The sequence below is a fragment of the Tursiops truncatus genome, chromosome 1 (genome assembly GCF_011762595.2).
Source record: "Tursiops truncatus isolate mTurTru1 chromosome 1, mTurTru1.mat.Y, whole genome shotgun sequence".
NCBI classification, from domain to species: Eukaryota; Metazoa; Chordata; class Mammalia; order Artiodactyla; family Delphinidae; genus Tursiops; species Tursiops truncatus.
In genome coordinates, this window is record NC_047034.1 from 51,883,879 (window position 1) to 51,896,763 (window position 12,885).

Sequence of the window (12,885 nt, forward strand, 5' to 3'; positions counted from 1 at the left end):
CTAGGCCCATTATGGTACTGCTGCAGCCTGGGGTAGCATAAAGATCACTTTCTTGCCCCTGGAAATACTCCTTCTGAGCAGAAACGGTCGTCAGCTTATCCCCCAAAGCTAAGCCCACTCTGGGCCTTCTGCACACAAGGTTGATTACATGACCCCAGCCAACCATATTTTCTGTTTCTTTCTTCCTTGTTCTTTATTCTTTATCCTGTAAAAGCTTCTTTCTTTCTGTGCCATCTTGCAGTTTTCTGAAGGAAGACCATCTACTACAGGAGGTATTAAATAAAGTTTGTGTGTATCACCTAAGTATTTTGTGTGTGTGTGTGTGTGTGTGTGTGGTACGCGGGCGTCTCACTGTTGTGGCCTCTCCCGTTGCGGAGCACAGGCTCCGGACGCGCAGGCTCAGTGGCCATGGTTCACGGGCCCAGCCGCTCCGCGGCATGTGGGATCTTCCCGGACCGGGGCACGAACCCGCGTCCCCTGCATCGGCAGGCGGACTCTCAACCACTGCGCCACCAGGGAAGCCCCCCTAAACTGTTTTTTAAAATCTTTTTTTTTTTTTTTTTAACAGTTTCTGTCGATGAGGAGTGTGCTCCGAAGCTGACTGCTAGCAGCCTGACAACAAACGCACAGGTGAGGCGCCCCTGAGCCCTTTGAATTACTGTTCTTCTCGTCCGTACCGAGGGACCTGGGCAAGGCAGTCTTGGATTGGAGCTCCACTTGCTGTGTGCAGCTCTCTGATCCCAACTTTATTTTTTTAAAAAATATTCCTCCTGGATAGGTTCTGGGGACCTGTAAAAGTTCAGGGTAGTTATATTGGGAATCCACAATGGAGGACAGCTGTTCAGGAAGTCTCAAAGCCTAGAGGTAAGTCCACAGCATAAACTGCTAGGGGACTTGGGAAAATAAATTCAGAAAAGTTCAGACTGCTTTGACCCTCCGTCTAAGTAGGCACAAGTCAAACTATTAAAAGCCATCAGGGCGTCTGCCTCTACAAAGAAATCTTCTATGAAAGAAACAAAAGGCCTCTTATTGCTAATGGTGATCTCAGAAGCCAAAGATGCAAAACCTTGGGATGTTTTGACAGCTTTCCCAAATCAAAGTCTCCTTTAAAAGAACTGAGGTGTAATTGGCATAGAACATTATATTAGTTTCAGGTGTACAACATAACGATTCAACATTTGTATATATTGTGAAATGGTCACCACACTCAGTCTAGTAACATCTGTCACCATACATAGTTACAATTTTTTTTCTTATGATGAGAGCTTTTAAGATTTACTCTTGGCAACTTTCAAATATGTAATACAGTATTACTACCTATAGTCACCATGCTGTATATTACATCCTTATGATTTATTTATTTTATAACTGTTTGTAAAAGTTTGTACCTTTGCTTCCCTTCAGCCATTTCTCTTCCCCTCACTCCCACCTCTGGCAACCACCAATTTGTTCTTTGTATCTAGGCTTGTTTTTTTTGTTTTCTTGTTTTTGTTTAGATTTCACACAAGTGAGATCATACATTGTCTTTCTCTGTCTGACTTTATATTTCATTAGCATAATGCACTTGAGGTCCATCCATGCTGTTGCAAATGGCAATATTTCATTCTTTTTTTACAGCTGAATAATATTCCATTGTGCACATATATACCACATTTTAGTTATCCATTCATTCATTGGTGGACACTTAGATTGTTTCCATATCTTGGCTTTTGTGAACAATGCTGCAATGAACCTGGGGGTGTAGATAACTTTTTGAGTTAGTGTTTTCATTTTCTTTGGGTAAATACGCAGAAGTGGAATTGCTGGATTATATGATACTTCTATTTCTAGTTTTTTGAGAAAACTCTATACTGTTTTCTGTACTGGTTGCACCAATGTACACTCCCAGCAACAGTGCACAAGAATTCCCTATTCTCCTCATTCTCACCAACACTTGTTACCTCTTGCCTTTTTGATAATAGCCCTTCTAAGAGGTGTGGAGTGACCTCTCATTGTGGTTTTGATTTGCATGTCCCTGATGATTACTGATGTTGAGCACCTTTTCATGTACTTGTTGGCCATCTATAAGTCTATTTTGGAAAAACGTCTGTTCAGATCCTCTGCCCTTTTTAAACATCAGATTCCTTTGCTGTTGAGTTATATAAGAGTTCTTTATATATCTTGGATATTAAGCCCTTATCAGATATTATTTGCAAATATTTTCTCCCATTCAGTAGGTTGCCTTTTCAACTTGAGTTGATTTTTGTGTATGGTATAAGATAGTGGTTCAGTTTCACTCTTGCATGTGGCTGAGTTCTCTGCCTCTGCTTCTAAAAAATTCTCTATTGATTCCAGCTTCACTCATCCATTTTAGCTGCTAATCCTATTCGTGAGGAAGCAGAAAGGAATGTCTTACACCCTTCCTTGGCCCAGCACAAGCCTCAACTTTCAGGGCTGTATAACCCTCAAAGAGAGTAGCAGCACCAAAGACAGCTTGCGGGGAGGTACCATCCTCACCGCCATTAAAACTCCGTCTCAGCTGCAGCAAAGGAAAGCAGTGTGCTTGTCGGGCAATGCAGCCTTGAAACAAGCCACACAGCTAGTTCCTCCCTCCACACCCCTACCATATAGACATTCTGGACCCTCTATCTACCTTTTCCACCCCAACTGTCTCTCTCTCATGAACTCTGCTGTACAGAGTCGGCCACATGCAGTTTTGTCCTTATTAAACGCTGCCTGCTCTTGTGTTATGTCTTCTCCCCAAAACGGCTGCACACACAGGGCTGAGGACCTGCTCTCACCACTTTTGTCTCCGACCCAAAGCCCAGTGTGGTAGGTAAGCCACGAGTGCTTGCTGGTGGAATGGACTTCCCACCAGCACCCTTCCCTCTCCATCTCTCCCTTCCACCTCTTGCTTCTGGTCTGCAACGGCAGCCTGCTGGCACAATGCTCATTTCTAGCAATGCTGTTTCAACCTCAGCTGGAGGGGAGAGGTTTGACCTGAGGAACATAAAGACATAGCTGAGGGGAAAATATGACCAAGAAAACGTTCATGACCAGCTGTGTCACCGTCACACAAGATTACATTGTGACAGCATGAGGGCTCCCGGCAGGGGCCCTGCAGCAATAATCTTTCTTTTCTGAAGGCACTGTGGGAAGGAGGGTGACTGAGCTGAGGACGTACGCTGGGTTGGGGGCAAGCTGGCCCTTTAAAGGCCATGAATGGCCGCTTAGAAGCATGGAAGGTTTGCAACCAAACCGTCCCCTCCAAACTGGAGTTCCCTGAGTGCGTGTATCAGAAGAAAGGCTGCGTTAGCAGGTTTGGAGAGGGAGCAAAGACGCTAATGAAGCGTGGACTGGCTGCTTTCCGCAGAGCCTTCTGGGCACCACGCCACCATCTCGCTTTCTTTCCTCCCCATTTATTTATTTATATTCTTAATTAATGGAAATTTCAACTCCCATTAGATCAGGAGGAGTGAGTAATAAACAGCCGGGGCAGCAGCTCTACTGGGGAAGGGCAGAGGCTTCTCTTTCTGCTCCCAGATTCCGGTCACATGACTGGCTTGGGTTCAGGGAGAGAAAAATCCATATGCTGGTTCTATGTATGAGAGCCAGGAGCCTGGGCCGACGGGCCACTGACCTCCACGCTATCTGAGTTTATCTTTAGGCATCCTTTAGCCATTCCCTGTTTAGCTGTGTTGCAATCAGGTGGCCCAGGTTTGAATCCTACCTGATTGCACGATCAGGTAACCTTGGGCAAGTTAATCAGCCTTGGCTGTGTCTCCTTCTTCTCTGCTAAAGAAAGTAATAGTATCTGTTGCAGAGGGTAGTCCTGGGTCTTAACTGAAGTCATGTGTGTGAAGTGCTTGGCACAGTGCCTGGTTGGAAGCGAGTGCTCACTGGATGGGAGCTCCTCTCATCATCATCTGGCATGTGCACATATCCACATGGCTCCTCCCTCGGGTGCCTCAAGCAGTCCAGTGGAAGCTCCTTCCAGGAGTAGGGCTGGTGAGCCCCCTCTCTCAGGAATGTCCCAGAGAGTCCTCTGCTCTGGGTTCTGGCATCTGATTTGGGAATGGCAGTGCGAGTTGGGTTAGGTGGGGTTTCTGAACCCACAGTCTTGAATTTCAGATCTACTGGCATCACTTATGAAGCTTGAAAACCTCTGCATGGGTATAACCCAGGGCTCCGATGTTCACATGGGTCTCAGGCTCAGCTAGAAAGCCATTGATGGATTGGGACATGGTGAGTCATAGAGCTGGGAGTAGTCACTGATAGCCCATAGCAAGAGGACAGCTCCCCAGCTGGGCTTCAGTAGAAGGCTTCAGTGGGCTCCCAGATCCCCAGGCTGAGCCCTGTGCAGGCAGAGCCGGGAGGGGGAGTGAGTGAAGCTTCAATCTGGCATCACACCTTCTGGGTTTGTCTCCGGCTCTGCAACCTACGGGCTGCGGCGCCTATAGGACAAAGCTTGTGACCTTTCCGAGCCTCAGTCTCCTGACATGAAAAATAAACCTGATGACAACAGTGTTCTTTTCGTGAAGTTGAGAGGTTGACATGAGATAACATACAAAGTGATTAATAGAATGCCTGGCAAGTTCTCAGAACTGGTAGCTATTATGATTAGATCTGTTTTATTCATCCCTGTATTTTCAGTGCCTATCGCAGTGTCTGGTTATAGTAAGTACTCAATAAATAAGTTGTTAAATGGAGAATGTGAGACTTGGGACAACCCCCTAACCTTTTGGCCTTGCTAGTCCTGATGGAGGGGTCCTATCAGATGGCCTTGAATGCCACGTCCAGATCAAGACACAGGAATTCTGTGCCAGGTTCACAGAGAGTAGTGTGTTGTTTCATCTGAAAAAAGAAACTTCTTCCCTCTTTCTTGAAAGATGACTTGATGTATTGACAAAGAACAAAGTAGCTAAGGTCCTGGGTGTCACTGGAGGGGGAAAAAAAAACTGCTCTGTTTGAATTAAATTACTAGCTTTTGGGTAAGAAGGATCCACTAGTTATCTTGGCTGTGCTATTGGATATCTTTTCTAAAGGAAAGGGGCAACTCCAAAGGTGAGCAAGACATTAGTCGGTATTAAGAAAGAACTGGAGCACAATTGGGGAAGAATTGTTATTCCAACTGGTAAATCCGTGCTCTGTCGTCACCTTGACTGCCTCGTTCACTGTGCGGCTCACCTAATCTCGGGTAGGACACAGCAGAAATAGAAAAGGACCCCGGAAGGGCAGAGCAGATGTGTATGGGGGAGGGGCAACTTCCTCACGGAGAAAGATGAAATATTTCGTTCTGAAAGGGGCAGGGGAAAGGGGTGAGCCTGCTCAGAGGTGGCGAGTATAATAATGGGAAGCAGTCAGCCAATTGCAGGCTCCCCCTTGCCCTTTCCCCTGTTCAGAGAAGGAGGCAGCACTCGACAAAATTAAAAGGGAGCAAATTTAGAACTGATGAAAGGAAATGCTCTCCACCCAATGTATAATTAACCTATGAAGGAACCTAACCTGCTTGCTATTAACTGAGGCAAGCGGTTAGCTGGGCTTTCAGAGGGTTGGAAGAATAAGAGCCGTTTTGGCAGTTACACTGTTTAAGGCGGCAATTCCCGAGGTAATTCATCCTCTGCTACAGGACACGAAGTGATGGCCAGGATGAGCAAAGGCACCTCCCCTGGGATGCACAAGAGGGGAGGTGAGATTGGGCATTTAGACGGCAGTGAGGATATTGGTACTGCGAGAGGCCATGGGAATGATCCAGGAGAGTGAGAAGACTTGACTGAGGTCGGATGGCCACTTGGTGGTAGAGCTCAGTGTGCCAGCATCCTCAGCCAGTGTTGTCCCCTTTAGAGCATGTGGCCCCAGGAGGGTGTCAGGGTCCCAGCACTCACTCTTGTTCCTGCCTTGCTTTTCACCCCCTCCTGTGCTCAAGCCCCGTTAGCAGGAAGTGTATGGTCGGAATCCAAGCCCGGGAAGTCCAGGATATGGTTGGTTTGGGGAGCTGTTTAGTGTATGTTAGTCCTGGGCGGGAATTCTGCCCCACTTTTTATCCATGTGATCTCAAGTCTCCCACAAACAGCAAGGCAACAGTACAGAATACAGTAGAGCAACACTTGTTTTTAGGGAATAGGTTGGTATTACCCATTCAAATGCCATCCTCACTTCTTAGGTGTATGTATGACCTTGGGCCCTTACTTAATCTCTCTGAATCTGTTTCGTTATCTTACAACTACCTTCTTCAAAGACGTGTGAGGGTTAAATGAGACAATACTGAAAAGCAGTTAGCATGCAATGGTGACCATTCAAAAACTGGCAGCTAAAATTATTAGAACTGGAATTAGCATGAGCTGACCCATTAGGAGAAACTCTTTTAGATTTATTGCCTATTTTTTTTATTCTCTCATTCACTCAGTAAATACTTCTTGAACACCTAGTGTGCACTGTTAGGTACTAGATATGCAATGGTAAGTGAAATACGGTTCCTATCCTCTTGGAGCTCACAATTAATTGGAGGAGACAGTGTTACAAAAGAAAATGCAATGCTGTGTGATACAGGCTGCTTTAGAGTTAGGGATCTGTCGCGTATTGTGGAATCACAGAAGTAGCTTTTGTCTGTTAAATATTTATGACGCACTATGTGCTAAGCTCTGGGATAGGCATTCATCAAGTTACCAGTCAAGTAAATCCCACCCTCAGGAAAAGTGACATCTTGGAAAGGCATTCTGTACTTATTGGGAATTCCAGAGAACATTCCAAGAATCTGAGCTTGCACTGACAATGTGATCAAACATAGCTCCAAGTGAGCACTGTTTTATTACCGGAAAATATTTTAAACCTCTCAAAGGTGGTTTAAGGCAACTTTTGTTGTCTTGGGAAAAGATGTTGTCAAGAAGCCCCAGAAAATGATCAAGAAAGTTCCTGGAAACTAATAAGAACCTGCTGTATAAAAAAATAAATAAAATTCAAAACTTAAAAAAAAAAAGTTCCCGGAAGATAACCAGGGTTCTTCTAAGAATTTGTAGGCCCTCGGCCCTCTTACGTTTGAGGCCTTAACCTAGATCTTATCAAACATTCCAAGCATATGATATGATATGAAATGCCTCCATACTCCCTGGTGAATTTATCTTTTTTTTTTGGCTGTAAAAATTTTAAATTTATGATGGATGATTTTTGGAAATTATATCCATATTCAAGAATTCTCATGGGATGAGAAAATCTTAAATGATTTTCTAATATAATGACTTTTTTTGATGAATACTAAATTAAGCAATTAATGAAGTTGACATAATAGTACATCTTGTAGACATTCAGTTAAACAGTAATTTTAGTGTTACACTTTTTGTATTTGCAACCACTTCCTTTTGTTTTTTAGGTTCAAGACATTTCTTTAGGCCTTTGAGAAGCTCTCAGGCTGGAGGCCTGGTGCCTCTGGACTGAACAGCCTTGGGGCAGCAGCAGGTGTCTCCCTCAGGTCAACTCCCTTCCCTTGTCTCAACCTAGAGGACCTCTGAGGATGATATAATGAGGTCTGTCTCGAGATGCTGTTATTGAGCCACATAAGAGTGGATTTAGGTCCCGGGGCAGGGTAGTAACTTGTGAGGCAATTGTTGGCGGGCCATTTCCCCAGCATATTAGTGAAGCTTGATTCTCTTTTCTCTTGGACCATCTTCCTTCGTATTTATCTTTACCCTGTTCTGTTTCTTTTCACCCTATCTCTTTTACCTTCTCTCCTGCCTGTGGCTTTGTCCACCAGTGGAGTAGCCAATGGCTCCTGTAGACCTTCCCCACTCTGCTGGTGCCATTGAACTCACTTCTGGTCCCAGTGAAAGCATCATGGCAGGAGGGATGGCCATAAACCCAATACTTGCAGAATTAAAGACAATTATGGAAGCACTTTGATTAAAACTGGAAATACAAAGTGCTCGCCATGTATTTCTTTACAAAACCAATGTCCTAATGTCTTTTCAGAGTAGCCAGTGTGAAATGAGCTGCTGAACTTTAGTGCTTGGTAAATTTTACTGAGCAGAGAGACCGATGAAATTTTCTTGTTAGACTGTATTAGAAGGGTTCTTTGCTGCTATTGTCCTGCACACAACACCCTTCTCCTGTCTGTCTCGTGGCTGCATCCCTTACATCTCAGCTTCAGGTCATCTCCTGGTGAGCCCATCCTTGACCTCCCTGGGATTCTCTGGGCACTCTTGGTGCTCCCCCTGACCTTAATAGTGTTCACACACCCATTGAAGTGATGCCCATCTCTTGTTGTAATGGTTTGTTTTATTGACACATCTGACTCCCCCTGTAACCTCTTTCTGGGCAAAGGCCCTGTCTCCTCCGGATCTTCAGCTCTGAGCACAGCAATTGGCACACAGTCGGGTCTAAAGCAATGAGACGACTGTTTGGAAACCTGGACCCTTCTTTGCACACTGAGTTTTGAGTACTTTTCAACTCTGTCTAGCCGAGTCAGGAAAGACTACACGCTCGGTCTATCTTCAAGAAGAAGTCATGTTGAACATCCGCTCACCCCGTGGTGTCCCTTCCCCCGAATGTCCCCAAACCATGAATCATCAGACCCAGGATCTACCACCACCATAGATATTGTAAACATCAGGATAAAGAAGAAAGGGTGCAAATAGGAATAAATACCTCTAGCCATAAAAGTGAAATAAATCAATATCACTTCTCTGTGGTCAGAGATGCTTAATAGACAGAGATCACTGCCAGATTGTAAAACATGTGTTTAGCAGGTGGCAAGGGCAAACTTGAGCTGCAGGAACGAATAACTCAACTGCTTTTCTCATTTTAGAGTGAAATAACTTTTTCTTTGGCATTAGATAATGCATAAAAGTCTGCATCCATGGGATTTGATTCTGGAAGTGCTGGTCTTGCTTTCAGGACCTAGAGAGTGTGAGCTGTCGAGGGTCACTGGCCACTTTCATCTGGGGCTGGAGATGCTGTTTAAGGTTCTTGCATTGGCCTGGGAGGCCCCATGACGAGCCTCTTCAGTGCATCATCTCATGCATGCTCATCGGATTAAAATAGGATAAAGTTCCCGCTGACACCCCTGCCTACCTTCCCAGTCTCCTTTTCCTCCTTTCCAGGCATTTCTCTCTCCTGTCCTCTGCTCAGGCCTCACTAGGCTACTTGGACCTTCCCTGGATGCACCTTGTGTGTTCTTGCCCACCTACTTCTTTATGTCTCTCTGTCAGCCCGCAGTGTCCCTTTACCCTGCCTTGTTCACAAGGCTTGTTCTTCAAAGCTCAACCTAAAAGTCAATGCTCTTCTGACCGGAAGCTCTTCACCTGCCTGGAGGAACAGGTTTCTCCTTAATCTTTGATCCCACATGACCTTATGTATCCCTTAATTATGGCTCTTAACCACATTCTGTCATAGTTTATTTCTACAGTGATTATAATAATTAATCCATCAACAAATCCTGTCAGCACTACCTTCCAAATATATCCCCAATTTGACCACTTTCTACCACATCTGCCTCTGCCACTCTGGTGAGAGCCACGGTCATTTCTTACTGTGATTGCTGAGATGCCTTTGACCTGACATCCTCTCCTCCGTGTGGGCCTCCTACAGCGTACCTTCCACAGAGGAGCTAGACTGATTCTTCTAAAAAGTGAATTAAAGTATGTTATTCCTCTGCTCAGAACTTTTAGTGCTTCCTGTGTGTATTAGTCAGGGTTGTCCAGAGAGACAGAACCAATAAGATGTGTCTCTATGGAGAAGGAGATTTGCTATAAGGGATTAGCTGACAGGATTAAGGAGGCTGGCAAGTCCAACACCTGCAGTGTGGGCTGGCACTCTGGTGACCTAAGTGGGCCAGTAGTACAGATGAAGTCTGCAGGCAGCCTCCTGGAGAATTCCCTCTTGTTGGGGGAGGCTGGTCTTTTTGTTCTGTTCAGGCCTTCAGCTGATTGGATGAGGCCACCCATATTACGGAGGGCACTCTGCTTACTGAAATTCACAGATTTAGATGTTATTTTAATCCAAAAACACCCTCTATAAAATTCCCATCAGGGAATGTCATTTGGTGCTCATCCCATTCCCACCTGGCCCTACGTGACTGATGAGCCTCTGGGTATCTCTCTTGTCTTTCCTTGTGCTCCAGCCGCTCCAGCCTCTTTGCTGTTCTTTAAACACGGATGGCACATTCCTGCATCAGGGCTCTTCTCTCTGCTCTCAGAGAGAGCTTAGAGGAATGCTCTCCTCCCAGATGTTTGCATGTGTGTCTCCTTCTCCCCCAAACATCTGTCTGTATTCAAGTGGCGCCTCCTTAGAGAGGCCTTCCCTGACCTGTTTCTTCACTCACATTATTCCCCTGGCTCCTGTTACCCTCTAGTCCTTTACCTGCTTTATATTCTTCCTGGTTCTTACGTGACTTTTTATCATGCATTTATTCATTCATTTTCTGTCTCCTCCATCTAGAATGCAAGCTCCATGGGGGCAGGAACTTCACCTGTTTTGGTCACTGTTGCACCCTCAGCACCTAAACCAGTGCCTGGCACACTAGAGGCGCTCAACAAACATTTTTTCAATAAATGAATACATGGAAAATACAGCTAACGTATATTAAGTGCTTACTGTTTCCTTTTATGTTGATAAAAACCAATGGAGTAGACTCTGATCTTATACTAGACTGCAAGGTCCATGAAGGCTGGGACTTTGTGGGTCTTGTTCAGGGCTGTATCCCTAGCACTTAGAACATAACATGTACTCAAAAATAATCTGCTAAATGAATGCATGAACAGGGCCACGTGTTAACCGACTAAGAGATTGAAGCATAGAGAGGGGAAATGATTTCCTAAGCCACTCTGTAAATATAAGTGCAAGAGCCAGGATTTCAACCTGGATGATCTAATCCCACAAACCCAACTTTAATGATGTCTGTTTCATGACTCGACCAACTATGATCTCTGTAAGGATGGCAGCTGTGACTTGTCCACCTTTATTTCCCTAGTTCCTGGCACAATGCTGGCACTAAATAAATGTTTACGAATAGAATGCATCCTAGTTCTCTCAGCTTCCAAGCTCTTCCATGATGGAGGTAGACCCTGAGGGCTCTGAAGTCAAAATTTCTAGGAGGTGACGTTGCACTTAGCCTTTCAGTGCAGGCATAAGGTAAAGAAGTCAGACTTTGCCGTGAAACAGACCCGGGTCCTTTACCTCTAGTGGTGTGAACTTGGGACTCAATTTTTCTATCTGCACGATGGGCGTAACATTAGCTTCTACTTCTAAGGATTATTTTTAGGGATCACTAAAGTAATGTATGTAAATCAGTTAGCTCTGAGCCTGGCACACACTAATTGCTCGACAAATGCTAGCTGTTATCATTGCTGACCTCCTTCCTCTGAATTTCTGCAGCACATCTCCTGTTATTTGCACTTGGTGTAACACTTCTTAGGTATCATAGTACATCCTTTACCTGATGGGGAGCCTCTGGGACACGGGGTGGATAGAAACCATGCCTTGCTCTTTTGCTTTTTTGCGTAGGGTGAGAGTGGTGCTTTATGCCTCATGGTTGTTCAGTACTTAAATGAATCGATTTATTCCTGCAGCTCCCACAAGAGAGGTCATGTCACCAGATCTCCAGGATGATTCCATGAAAGTCTGAGGCAGGTTTCAGCTGATGGGCTTGGGAATTTTTGTCCACAAAACTACTGGGTGACAGTAGTTTAGGTGGCCTGAAAACAGAATACAAATGTATACCTTAGTGCATTCCTTCAAACTCCTGTCAGCCATTTCTTTTTACCCAGGAGTAGAATCATAGCAAATGCAAATGTCAAACAAAAATACTGAAAAAATTCTGCTTTGACCTCGATTCCCAAACACTTGAAGTGCAAGCCAGAGCACCTAGAATTCCTAGGGAATCTAGGCCATAACGCAAGCTGAGTGATGTGGGTAAGGGAATAGGGAGAACTGGGGGAGAAATACTGGATAACGTGGTCATGGAAGGAGACATCTGAGCAGAGATCTGAATGACAGGAGAAACCATGCCATGCAAATCTAGGGGGAGGAAGAGCAACCAGGCAGAAGGAATAGCAAATGCAAAGGACCCGAGACGTTAAGTATGAAGTATGTTAGAGGAACAGTGAAGAGGCCAGTGTGATAGGAGCATAGTGAGTAAAGGGAAGTGGTTGGAGATTAGGGAGCTGAGGAATTAGGGGGCTAGATCATCCAGAGCTTCCCAGGCAATGGCAGGGAATTTGGATTACATGGTAAGTGAGATGGGCAGCAACCGGGGAGTTCGGAGCAGAGGAAAGACATACGATTTACATGATTTACTTTTCTAAAAGATCTCTCTGGCTGCTTGGTGGCTTGCAGGAGGACAAGAGCAAACATAGGCAGACTAGTTGGAAAGCTGTTAAGTTTGAGTGAGAGAGTATGGTGGCCTGATAGAGGTGGAGGTAATGAGAATTGGTTTATTTTGAAATACATTTTGAAGGTAGATCCCATATAATTTTTGGACGGATTTGAAGTGTTTGAAATGATATACAGGATAAAAAGAGGAGGTTTTTTTTGTTTTTTCCTGGAGCAACTGATTGAACGATTTGACTTGATGAAATGGAGAGGACATAGAGAGGAAATAGCTTTCGGGGGACAACTGTGGAAATCAATCCATTTTGGATATGTCAAATTTAGATATCCCAGTAGACATGTTGAATACAAAGTTGGATGGAGAGGGCTGGAGTTCGAGGGGGAGGAGAGAGCTAATGGTGTGCATTTTGGAAACATCAACAAAAACGGGTTTTATTTTTGTCTTTTTTCCCCCTTTTTAAATTGAAATATAGTTGATTAACAATATTACATTGCAGGTATACAGCGTAGTGATTCAATGTTTATATAGATTATACTCCCTTTTAAAGTTATTACAAAATACTGGCTGGATTTCCCGGTGCTGTACAA

The 12,885-nt window shown here is 44.7% G+C and overlaps 1 long non-coding RNA gene across 1 annotated transcript in view; it reads left to right on the forward strand.

The window, feature by feature from the left end:
* The window catches only part of LOC109547193 (uncharacterized), a 473,400-nt gene that overhangs the window by 163,172 nt on the left and 297,343 nt on the right, over window positions 1-12,885 (forward strand). The window contains exon 4 of the long non-coding RNA XR_004526090.2: window positions 569-630. This is a non-coding gene — a long non-coding RNA (uncharacterized lncRNA). The remainder of the gene's footprint in view (window positions 1-568; window positions 631-12,885) is intronic.